This window comes from Gekko japonicus, unplaced genomic scaffold (assembly GCF_001447785.1).
Source record: "Gekko japonicus isolate JY-2015 unplaced genomic scaffold, Gekko_japonicus_V1.1 scaffold1724, whole genome shotgun sequence".
Taxonomy (NCBI): Eukaryota; Metazoa; Chordata; class Lepidosauria; order Squamata; family Gekkonidae; genus Gekko; species Gekko japonicus.
This window is the reverse complement of record NW_015170332.1, coordinates 232538-245056: the sequence shown is the minus strand read 5'-3', so window position 1 is coordinate 245056 and position 12519 is coordinate 232538. Positions and strand designations below refer to the sequence as shown.

At 42.2% G+C, this 12519-nt stretch overlaps 1 protein-coding gene across 2 annotated transcripts in view; it reads right to left on the bottom strand.

Moving 5' to 3' along the window:
* The window catches only part of MYRIP (myosin VIIA and Rab interacting protein), a 210250-nt gene that overhangs the window by 30027 nt on the left and 167704 nt on the right, over window positions 1-12519 (bottom strand). The window lies entirely within an intron of this gene.

Sequence of the window (12519 nt, the reverse complement as noted above, 5' to 3'; positions counted from 1 at the left end):
TGCACGGACAACTCATTTTTTAAAATTTTGGGAATTTAACCCCCTGGTGTATTTTTAAAAACTTTTTGCATTTTTCTGCAACCCTGGGGAGTACCCCAAGTGTGCAGAAAAATCTCTTTACCCTCCATGTGCCCCCTATCTGCAAAAATAAGTATCCATGCATAGGGGGCACAGTTGGGAATATATATATAGATGATCCTTCTGAACATGTAAAGTGCTTCCCATCAGCTATCAGACTGCTCTTCCGCTTCTTTATGTAGGTTCCATAGGCCATTTGCTGCTTCTCTTCTGTCACAAGTGACATGCAAATTAGTCACGTAGCTCTCAGAAAGGCAGAAGGTAATATAAAACTAAAGAACAGCAGCTATCTCCACCATACTAATATTAATATAAGATTTTAATCTAAAGATCTATTCAGAAAAAGGCCTAATATTTTCCTGCCAAACCAATCCATGTAACTTCCTCCATCTATAGTTCCATTTACCCCATTTGCAGAGAGATTTAAACGGCCTGATGCCAACTGCATCCTTAAAAAGCCCTTGTTAGGATGTTTCCCGTTGCTGTCCATTTTAGCTTGGTGTTATGGGCTAGATAATTAAACAGTGTTTTTTTCTGATAGTCCGGAGGGTAAACAAAATTATTAACACTTAGAATCAGTGGTGGAAGTACTACCAACTCAAAACACTGCAGATGTAAAAGGAGAGTAATCAAATTAGGTCCAATAAAGGAAGAAAAGAGACGATTACGGAATGCTGGATTTGCTAGCAAGGTATTTTAACCTGAATTGCTTCTTTAGCATTCAAGTCTCTTGAACAGCCACTACATATGACTTCTGAGGGTACTCTTTTGCACTTCGCTGAAGAGGTTTGATTATTCCTATGATATATTAAGACGACCACTTTAAGTGAGGTAGTTATCCCTTAACTGGTAATTATTTCATATTTCCCATGTGATTACCTGAAGTCCTCATTCATGGGATGATTAGCTTGTCATGGGCAACTTATATCCCACTGATTAATCAATTTAAGAATAATTACATTTTGTTCTTCTAATGAAGTGCATGCTTTTAAAAAGTGCAATACGGGGGTGCTGATTCTAGAGGCTGCTATGGATTTCATTTTTGGGTTCTAGTGTTCTTATGACTTTATGCTGACCTTTTATTGGTATGACACCAAAAACTTGACCTAGAACTGCACTAGACACTATAGTACTAGTGCTTTTAGCAAAGTTAACAGGTAGAAAGGTAGACTCAGGGGAATTCCTCGACAACCCAGTCATAGTGCCATGTATTTATTTATTTATTTTATTAAGATTTATACCCCGCCCTCCCCGCAGAGCGGGCTCAGGGCGGCTTACAAGGGGCAAAGCCCATATAAAACAGATAAAAGCAATAAAACATTCATGACAGTTAATAAAATTATACTCAATTTAACAAGATGGTCTCCAGATGGTTCTCCAGGGTGATGTTATCCTGTAGCTCAACCAGGTAAATCCAGTGGCCACGCAGAAATTGTGGCAGATCTTCCTGGGCCATCCTTACCCCGATGTTTAATCACAAATAGTACAATTCTGTTTCAAGGGGCTTCTTATGAGTTTTTGAAATGTATTGACAGTGACTGATGAAGGAAACAAGATTTTTATCCAGCTAGCACTTAAGGTGAATAGTATTAAGGGGATGTTAAATATTAAAAAGGTCTCCAGGAAAATTCTGGAAAGCTGGCAAGCCTGTCCCAAGAAAAAGCAATCACATTTCACCTGCAAGTGGCAGCCAGAATCTTTCCCCATCTGTGGCAAACTATGATTTACAGTTCACACATAGAGGGGTCTCAGTTTAATCAATGTTTACTCACTTAAGAAGCAGAGCTGAGAACAAACAAAGTGCCTGTATTTTGCTCAGACAGACATACACTGCACAGAGACAGTTTACCTAGCTAGTGTTGCTGCAGGAGGAGAGGTCAGTGTGAACTAGCAAAGAAAGTCTGATATGTTTTTTCAGTTAAAATTGTTTACAACATAAAGCTACATGTTACCAAAATTAAAAATAATTGCTAAATACTGGTCAAACTTAGGCCTCCCATTCAACTGCCAGGGTTGGGGATTTGATCAGCACAAGAAAATTGAAGAATTGATGAGCACAAGAAAAAATGGCATCCACATAGTAGCACCCTGGGAATTTCCCATGGTCTCTATGGTAAAAAGAGACTAAGGAAGGCAGTCTAGTAGCGACAGCCCAGGAGTGACATCACATCCTTCCTAAGCTCCACCCTCTCAAGGCACCCCCAAATCTCCTGGTGTTTGCCAAGGCAGTATTGGGAACCTTAAACTCAGAGCCGCAGAACAAGTTACTGAGCAATTGAGTAGAACACTGTCTATGACCTACATGGATGCAAAATGGTGATGTGTATGGATGCAATTATTTATTTACAAAATTTGTATGCCACCTCTCCAGACCTGCTCGAGACAGCTAATAACTCAAACAAACAAACAAACAAAAAGGAACCACGGAAGTCAATAAAACAAATCATGCAGAAAAATAGGTCAACCCAGTCTGGGATAACATTCAGTGCATAATTTACTCATTCTAACCTTTTAAATATTAGCTATATTAGGACGTGCTGTATGGAGAGATTTTATGTAGATAGTTAATTTTATATTAGTGTTTTTATTTATTTTTATCTGTTTTACTCCACTTCTGTATGTCTTGTGGGCCATAATGAAGACTGAATTGAACTGAAGTCAAGCCAGTGGAATAAATAAAAACAGATCTGTCATGAGTCAGCCAAGGCTCAGCGATAGTGAAGATCCTCAGGAGAAGAGGAGCTCTGTGTAGCCTGCCCTGAGTCCACAGAAGCCAACTAGCAGGAAAACAAGCTGCAGGCTTGTCAGGATTCACAGCCAACAGCCGTTACAGAGCCATCACCACCTTCCAGCCTTGGGTCAGCAGTGGAAGTCAATTGGCCATTCCCAGCCCTCTGGTATCACCTACACCCTTAGAGCACCATAGATGGAGGCTGAGAACAGCTACAGGTGAGACAGCAAGTATACTTGGAGAGGGGGGCTCTATTCTACCAACACAGAATTCAGATAGATTTAAGCATGAGAATTTTTGGTCAGTTGACTATTTGAAAAGGTGATATTGAAAATCTAGAGCTAAAGTCAGGCTTGCAATCATATAGCTAGAAAGGGGAAAAAATAATTGTTCTATTCTTATGCCTCTCATGTAATAATAAATAAAATGTTAGGTTAAGACAATATACAATAATACGAGAGGTGGAGGTCTGCGCGTATAACACCACCATGTTTTTGTTGGTGCTGCTTTTGTATAGTTTTAGCAGCTGAATCAGAGGCCAAAATGTCCAAGAAAAAAACTTCGAAGTGAGCAACAAAAACCTTATTCAATGAAAGGTAAAAAAGAAACAGAGATAACAGGATACCTTATACATAAAAGAAGACTGGTATTGGACAGAATCATTGTCAAATAAAATTTGAAGGGGATTTGAGGATTACTTTCCAGATCAAACATCTGAGACATTTCAAAGGAAGTCGGAAAAGTTCTGATAATATTAGTGAAATTTCTCAGGGACATTTGACACATCCCAAGGGTGCTGGTAGGCAGTCCCACCCCCAATACTAGATGTGGCCCAAGTTAGGATTACAGTTCTTAGAACGCAACACATGTGAACCGCCCAGAGACCCCCCAGGGATTAGGGCGGTATATCAAGTCTAAAGTTAAATAAATAAATAAATAAATCCCTAATATCAAGTCTACTAGAAAATTAGTAAGTGTAGTCTACAGCTCTGTAGATGTAGAACCTGTAAGCTTCCATTCTACCATGTTCAAAAGAATTCTCTGTGTTAGGAAAAGTTAAGAACACTTCTGATGATTTTTACACAGGGGCACACAGGACTGTGTTTAAAGATTTACAAACGCCACAGCAGAAGAATGATATACCTTCACCTGTTTCCAAGCAATGAAGTCTTCTTCACTCAGAAGACATGTGCAATAGGTGTACATATCGCTGAAGACATAAGCAAAGCTGTACTCAGGAAGCACTGCACAAAAAACCAAATTCTTAGGTTTCTTTGCAGCTACATGAACTCAAGACCAGTACAATAAAAATGAAAACTGAGATCTTTCAAGCTTAGTTATTTATTGATTAATTTGGTTTCTATACCGCCCTCCCTACACAGCGGGCTCAGAGTGGTGTACAACAAGTTTAAAACAAAAGAATATCTTAAAATACAGTCTACTAATATAAAAATCATATAATGCTGTAAAACTTAAATGGCGCTGCAGTACATAAATTTCTGACCCCCCCATTAGTGTGGGGGGGGGGAGTGAGAGGCAAACTAATACCACCAATTGCTGTTAAAAAAAAACATTGCTATTCTCAACTGTATTCTTGGCAGAACATGTCTACCTTGCAGGCCCTGCAGAACTATAACAAGTCTCTCAGGGCCCTGATGTCATTTGGCAGAGATCCACCGAGTTCTGTGCCCAATATACATGTTCATGTTTTGTGGTCACATTTCTAGAAACTGCAGGATACCTACACTCCAGGTATTTTTAAAGTGATGTTTCATATTGGCAATTTGTGTTATAAATGTATACTAATTTTTCTCACAGTTGAATGTAAGGTATTTAAAGACTCTGGTGGGTCCTACAGTAGGTCTGAAATGGAAAAAATAAATGAATGTATAAATAATGTATAAATTACAGAAAGGACTGATAGTCACTCCATAGAAACCGCAACATGTCTATAATTTACTGTTAGAAACTAGAAATCAGCAGCAGTAGTTCCCAAAGAAAAGGAAAGGAAAAGGAATCGATAAATCTGCAGAAGCTTCAATACTAACTAGTTTCCTGTATTTTTGGCATGGCTGCATTTATAGCTACGTTTTATATGTTCAACAAAGCACAGGTTTTCTGAATTCGCAACAAGAACAAGTTTAAAGATAACTACCTGAAATGAAGTGATATTTGTAAACCCGTTCTTCTTTGACTCATTTGTTTCAATTGTCTTAAACAGCCTTCTCAGCAGGTGGCAGTGTAAGCAAAGCCATGATTCCCTTTATGAACACTTATACTGTGTAGACAGCGGTTCTTAGAATATGTTGTTACAGAATAGTGAACCAGCCTTATAGGGGAACCCTAAACAGAGTTACACCCTCCCAAGCCCACTGAGTGTAACTCTGCCTAGGATTGCACTGGAAGTCAAGAAAACTGGTTTTGAGAACTACTATACAGAAATAAGGTGAAAACAAAACAGATGGTTTCAGCTGGCTATGGTCACTCACATTCTGAGAAGGCAAATCAAACGGGAGTAAAGTGTTGTGGGGCTTTTTTGTCACAACATGACCTTTGGCATGCACAGTCTCTTCAGTATTTGGCTGGTGGTACCATTTGCAATGTACCAATATTATACATGTTGTAATCCTTACAGCAGTACCTACTTAATAACACTGTGTCCAAAAGAGTAGAATTGCTTACAAAATAAATAAAGCTGGGAAACAGTGCATGGTTGCAACCAGGGTCAACCCAAGAACTTCGAATCCCCTAGCCAAGAGCATCCCTCCCCCCCAACACACACAGGGAAGCAGGAAGGCAGTGCTCACCCTTTTCATTCCCCCACACCACAGGGAGTTGGGGAAATGCCACCTGTCTTTCAGTTCCCCAGTGGCTGGAGCCTGGAACACACAGGGTCCCCACAGTCAACTGTCCACAGGAGCCATGGCACCTCCCCAATGCTATGGACCGTCAGGGGGCTTGGGGGAGGCACAACCAGGTAAGGAAAATAGCACTGATTTGGGTGGAACCAAAAAAAATCCATACTTTACTGTCTACATGCTGCCAAAGGTATAATCTTTCCAAAACATTGTATTAAACCAGGCTTGGGAAAGATCACAGCAAAGTGGGAGAAAATACAGAGCCAGAGCAGAAAATATCCTGTGGATGTTCCCTAAGAGAGTACTGTAGTAGGGAAGCCAGGATAAGATAAGGATCCACATGGAAACAGCGCTGGTCTTTTCTCTCCATCACTGGCCTCTAGTGCCCTGGGCAGTTATAAACCTGACTATAATTTACCTTTCTGAAGGCAAAGTGCTTGAGACAGTAGTGGCTGGACAGCTCCCCAGATGCACATGTGTAAAGCTGACTACCTGGATCGCTTTCACTCTGGTTTCAGGTTTATAAAGAGGTACAGATACCATGGTAGGCAATCAAACCACTGTTCAAGTGTTGCAACCTACATGCTGTTTCTAACAAAACAATATTTGAAAATGTTAACATGTAAAGAGGATTTTACAGGGCTTGCGAGAGCCACCATGGACCCCAAAACAGAGATGTCCTTTGGGTATGTACCTGATTCATTCAAAGAACCTTCAAAGAAACACAGAAGAAAGAAGTAAGCAACGAAAACAAAGGGAGGAAAACGCTGCATAAACTGGCAGAAATACACACACCCTGATGAAGGGAAAAACCTCTCTAGAAAATTTTCTCACTTTAACCCTTTATTTGACATGCTATAGCATGTTGAGCAAAGGATTAAAGTGATTAAGGGTTCAGGGGAGGCTTCTATCTGTTGTGTAAGCACTGAGATGTAGACTATCACCAGACCAAGAGTCGTAAAGGCTAGCAGGCCATTCACTTGTTCTTACCCAAAACCAAACTGAGGTAGATTGGCCCCGGTCACACGGGCCAGATATCGCGGGGGGAGGCGTGGCTGTTTGCCCCAGGGAAAAAGTTTACACGTTTTTTATTTTTTACAGCAATTCTTTTCTGGTCCATTTTGTATCCATGTTGTATTTATCTACTTATCTATCTACCTAATGGTCAAGTTGCCCCCTCCGTGCGGATATCTAAATATGCACATCAGGGGCACTTGGGGGGCAGAGAGATTTTCCTGAACACTTGGGGCAGTCCCCAGGTGTGCAGAAAAATCTGAAAAGTTTTTAAAACTATACAAGGGAGACTTAAATCCCCCCCAAAAGTAAAAGAGCATTCCCTGCGCATGCCGGTGCTGGGGGGGCACAGGAGAAGGCTTGGCGGGAGCTGCTCAGGCCTTGCCACCAGTGCCCAGGGGGAGCGTGAGAAGGGGCGTAGGGGAGAAGGATTGGTGGGCCTGGTGGCTGGGAGCCGTGCAGGCCTCGCCGTTGGTGCCAGGGGGGTTGGGGGGAGAATTGGTGGGCCCAGCGGCTGCTTCCTCCTCCACATGGAGCTCCTTCTACCCCCCCCCCGCAAGTACTGCAGGTCCCCACTTCTTGTCTATATATCTAATAGCCAAGATATATCCCCCTGTGCATGTGGATACTTATTTCCACAGATCTGGGGCACATGGGGGGTAAAGAGGTTTTTCTGCATATTTGGGGCAATCCTCAGTTGTGCAGAAAAATCTAAAACATTTTAAAAAATGTACGGGGGATAGTTAAATCCCCCCAAAAGTAAAACTGCATTCTGTGTGCATGTGTGCTTACTGTTTCTGCCCACGCCACTGCTAGGACCGCCAGAAAAAGCTGTTGGAGCCACAAGGTAACCTGTGGAGGCAATACCCATGCCAGCTGCTGCTCGGCCTGCTGCAGCAAGACCCATCAATGTTACCACAGAGACCACTGCCGCAGGAACTATCCCCCCCACCCACCAGGACTGCCAGTAAACAGAAGGATGGGTAGGGGGACTCCCGGGGCCGCTGTTCTTCTCCTCCCCCCACAGCTGGAGTCCTGCGCCACGTCAGTGGCCACCGTAGGCTTCTATTCAAAGGGGGCAGCAGCACTGGAGGAGTGGCTAAGCTCAGTGGGCACGCAAACAGAGCACTGAGCGGCCACTCTGTGGGCTGCCTTGCCAGCTTTTTGCCTCACATGCTTTCCCCCCCTTTTTGTTTTAAGCTGCAGCTTTGTTAGGTGAGGGAGAGGAGGAAGCAGCTCTGGGAGCAGGAGGAGTGGCACACGGAAGGAGCGACCAAAGCCAGCCAGCCACCAGCTTCCCCCACCCGCATCAACCATGCCGGAGAGGGCTCAGGCTCCAGCAACGTTTTGTTCCGGACCCCCTCTTGTAATTGTATAATTGTACTGTATTATGGTATAAGCCAATTTGGTCCTCACTGTGCTTGACCTCTGAAGAAGGCCTAAACAGGCCAAAACGCGTCAGGTCAAATCCATTGGCCCTTGTGTGCATGATTTTGGTATTTTTATATGAGGTGTAATTTGGCCCTTATGTGTTTTTTTAAATTCTTTGCTAATAAATACATCTATTTTTATATTATATACATTAAGTTTTAATTGTTGGCCCTCTACTCTGTTGGACGTTCCTCTTTAGGTTCTTGATCGTAGGTTTCAGGGTTAGGTTTGTTCTCCCTTTTTGTCACCAGGAAAGCTATGCCAGAGACCACGGGACTTGCGTTGACAAAAATCCATGCAGGCTGCAAGGCCTTCAAGTGAGACTGCACTAGCAGATAAGGTGGAAGGATCCAACCCAGTGTCCATATAAGAGCAGAGATCTGAAGGCAAGACTCAGGCAATAGTTTAATGGTTTCAAAGCCCAGAGATTCTTACTTTTAAAAAGATTTTCATCTGCAAAATCTTTTATAGCAACATTAGAAACTAGAGCAAGTGGATCAGTTTTAAAGTTCATTGCTATAGCTAGTCATATATTTTGTACCATTATGTTGTCACGTTTTATCTTACATTGGTTCAAATTGATTATATAAAAGTCAAGCAGAACTGAAACCGCTTCTGAAGTTTGCACATAAAACTGAAATATCACTTTCCATTTACAAATATTCACATTCCAACTCAGTATGCAAATCTGTTAAGTTTACTGAATGCAAGCTTTGTTTTATGTTTATTTCAGTTCCGCAGCCAAAGGCATTAAAATGTCCATTAATGTAAATGAGCCTATTATTCAACACAAATTCTTATGCTATATTAGTTTGGTATATCAGGGTTATTAGAAGTACTGGGTTGGCTAGACAGCTGAAGAATATAGCTCAAATTTCATATGCTAATGGAGTCCTTGTAACAAGCTCCACACGTACTTATTTCCAGACTTAAAAAGGATTCATGGAAAAAACTCTAATGGATTTTTACCAATAGGAAATTAATGTGTGGAACAAATGAATAGTTTATAAACAAGCCGGTTTCAGATAACTACTGCCTTTTGCAGGTAGACCATTTCTTCTTACAAGATTCTCTCTTACATTTGATGGCAGGCATTATAACTCAAACCTAAAATAATTAATTAACAACAGGAAAAAACCCCACATTTTAATATGACTATTCTGGACAATTACATGCTGAACTGCAAACTACTATTAACAGTCCCATCCTAACACCACATTCCTGGGAGTAAATACTACTGAATAAAATGGGTCTAGCTCCCTGTGTTATTTGCAGTGCAGAGGTACTTACACTCTTCTAAGGTCACTAAAGTCAGTCAACAACGATGAAAAGAGAAGAAGAAATTAGCGTCTGCTTCCAAAAGCTTATTTATGCCAAAATAAGGGATCAGGAGGTGGTCAGCAGGGACTATTTCAAGCACTGCATCGAGAAGGACTCATAGAATTGGATGGGACCTCCAGGGTCATCTAGTCCAACCCCTTGCAGAAATCAGGAAATTCACAAATACTCACCCACCCCCCGTGACAGCTGTTCCACACCCAGAAAACGACAAAAGACCTCCAGGATCTCCAGCCAAACTGGCTTGGAGAAAAATTGCTTCCTGAGCCCAAAGTGGCGATCAGCTTTTCCTTAGGCGTGTAAGAAAGAACTAAGGCCACAAGAACTAAGCACCGAGGCAACCCTTCCTGCCCTCCCTCTCACGATCTGCCTCAGTTCACAAAATCAGCATTGCTGTCAGGTGGAAATCGTGGTGCCCGAAACTGAACCCAACACTCTTGGCGAGGTGTAACCAGAACAGAGTAAAGTGGTACCATCACTTTGTGTGATCTGGACACTATACTTCTGATACAGGCCAAAATCGCATTTGCCTTTTTAGCTACCGCATCACACTGCTGACTCATGTTCAGCGCATAGTTCACTTAGGCTGTGATCATACACACAGTTAGACCCGGCATAGGTGCGAAAGCCAGGTGGATCTAAAGGGGGCAATCAGACAACAACATCTGGGAAGAACCCCGCAGGCGTAAGCAACCCGCGCTACTCTACCGCAGAAGCGGAGTTAAAAGACACCAGGGAAAATCCAGTAGTAAATTGGTTGTGACGGGCCACGGGGGGACTTTCCCCTGTCTGATCACTCCAGTGTGCTCTCATGCCATCGGGATGGTCTGATCAGGTCATCCCGACTCTGTGCAAGTTCCCCCCCCTCACAGTATGCACATCATCACAAACTTCATAGGGAGCCGTCAGTGCAGAGGTGTGGTTCATTGATTCCTTGTTTAAGTGCATGGAAAACAAATGGCACACACAAGAAAAGACTCACCCACAGTTGCGTCTGATCACACACTGACGGTCTGTGCCCGCAGCTTCAAAGGGAGGTGTGATCAGGCAACTGTGGGTCAAATTTCTCAGGAGGAAATAGCTTCGCTCCCCCCGCCCATTTTTTCTGGCACGTGTGACCGCAACCAAAGTCTTCATTCAGACTTTGCTTAGTGGAGTGATAAGATACAGGCCATCAATTCCCTTGTTAAAGCATTATCTTTTAAAGGTTTTTGTTCTTGCTATCATTAGCAATGATTCCACAAAAAGACCTTCATTTTCTATTCTTGTTACTTCCTTCTGTGTGGCACTCAGAATGGCACCCATCACAGCTAATCACAGCACACCATACTCACTGAAATGAAAAGCCTACAGGGCCCAATTTTATATGCTTTTATGAGGACAGCCACACAAACGCACACAATCTAAGAAGAATGAGGCAGTCTCCTGGCATCACAGATTAACACTTAGACCTTTAAGTTTCAAGATGTCTGACAAGGTGTTGGATAATGTGATTTCACAGAAATAAGGCTAATAAATGTTGATGCCTGCGCACCAAAAACAGACAATGTGCCTCAGGTTTTGTTGTTGTTTTGGCCTATATCTATGGAGTTCATTCCTTGCCATGTTCCTGCCATTTCAGAAGCCTCCAACCTTTCCTTAACTGGTGTGCCTAATTCAAACTTGCTCATATACAGCAGAGTTTACTGAAGTAGAATTGGTTTGCATTGTTTATAGGAAGGCTTACACAGCCACCAGAGGTTAATAAATTCATCACAATAAATTAAATTCATCAAAGGGCTATATAAAATCAACAATGCAGATTTTTAAGACAATCTATTACAAAGTAGTAGACTACATAGCAGAACCAGGCACTCATTCATGCTCATTTGTGACAAAACACAACAGACCTCTTCTGACTTAAGTTCGCAGAAGTAAATGTCTTTGTTCCCATAAAGGCCTTGCTCACCCAAATTCTGTCTGTTAGTCTGTTGTATATTAAGCAATTTTGTCACAGGAAGGAGGAATAACCATCCACTGCAAGTGAGCACACAGAACAGCGCTTTGTGACTTGGGGCCATTATGTAGAAATGAGTGGTCTAAGGCAAATCAGGATGGTAAGGAATCATGCCCCTGCTTTGGACAAGCACTCAGGGTGGGTCTCAAAGGGAAATGAAAATGTTCACACACACACACTGCAGGCAGCCATCTGCCCCAGTATTAGCACCTGCCCTCTGAGATAGAAGAGTGGCTTCTTCCCACCTCCAGTACCTTCAGAACAGCAGTGGAGACAGCCTAAATTAAAGCCTTTTTGCAGCGTCAGTGGTCCAAACTGGCAACAAAGTGCCCTAATGCACAGAGAATAAGATTGGGATGCCTGCTGTAGTCACTAGTGGCAAATAAAGTTAAGCCAGTGATTAAAATAAAGATGTAAACAAAAAAATGGTACCAATGCATCAGACCAATGGGCCTGAAAAATTGTATGAAAACAGCACAAAATGGGTACAGTTTGGAGGAAGGTTAGGAGAATATTTAGAACCTCCTACCAAAAATATTTTACTCAAATGGTTGGTGCAGCTTGAAAAATAAGTCCCACAAGTCCCAACACAGCATCTTTTGAAGTGAATGTGCTTTGGATCTTGACGTTAACTCCGTTATGCTCAATGGGATGTGAGTCTACTTTAAACAACAATTTGCCCATGACACCAGTGCAATCTTACAGAAGCACTGGTAGGAGTACCACTGCTTTGTGACATGGTTGTAATGCAGCAGTATACAAGATCCACCTGAACTACACACACGTGGGAGATGAAAGAGTTAGAAGCTGGTCATTGGATGCAGCATGTGATGGAGCCTAAAAGCCTTAATTCAATATTCTTCATTGATATAAACCCATCTATAGCACAAAATGTTTCCATCTTACTGAAACTAAATAGGCCAGGTCCTGGTCAGAGCCTGGAAGGAAAACCACTTGGAAACTGTAGGTATGCTACCTGAGTACTCTGAAAGAAATGTAGGGTAGAATTATATATTAAAAGAAACCTCCCTTCACAGAAGTAATGGAGATCTGTTTTCCTTTTTCTTCCTGAA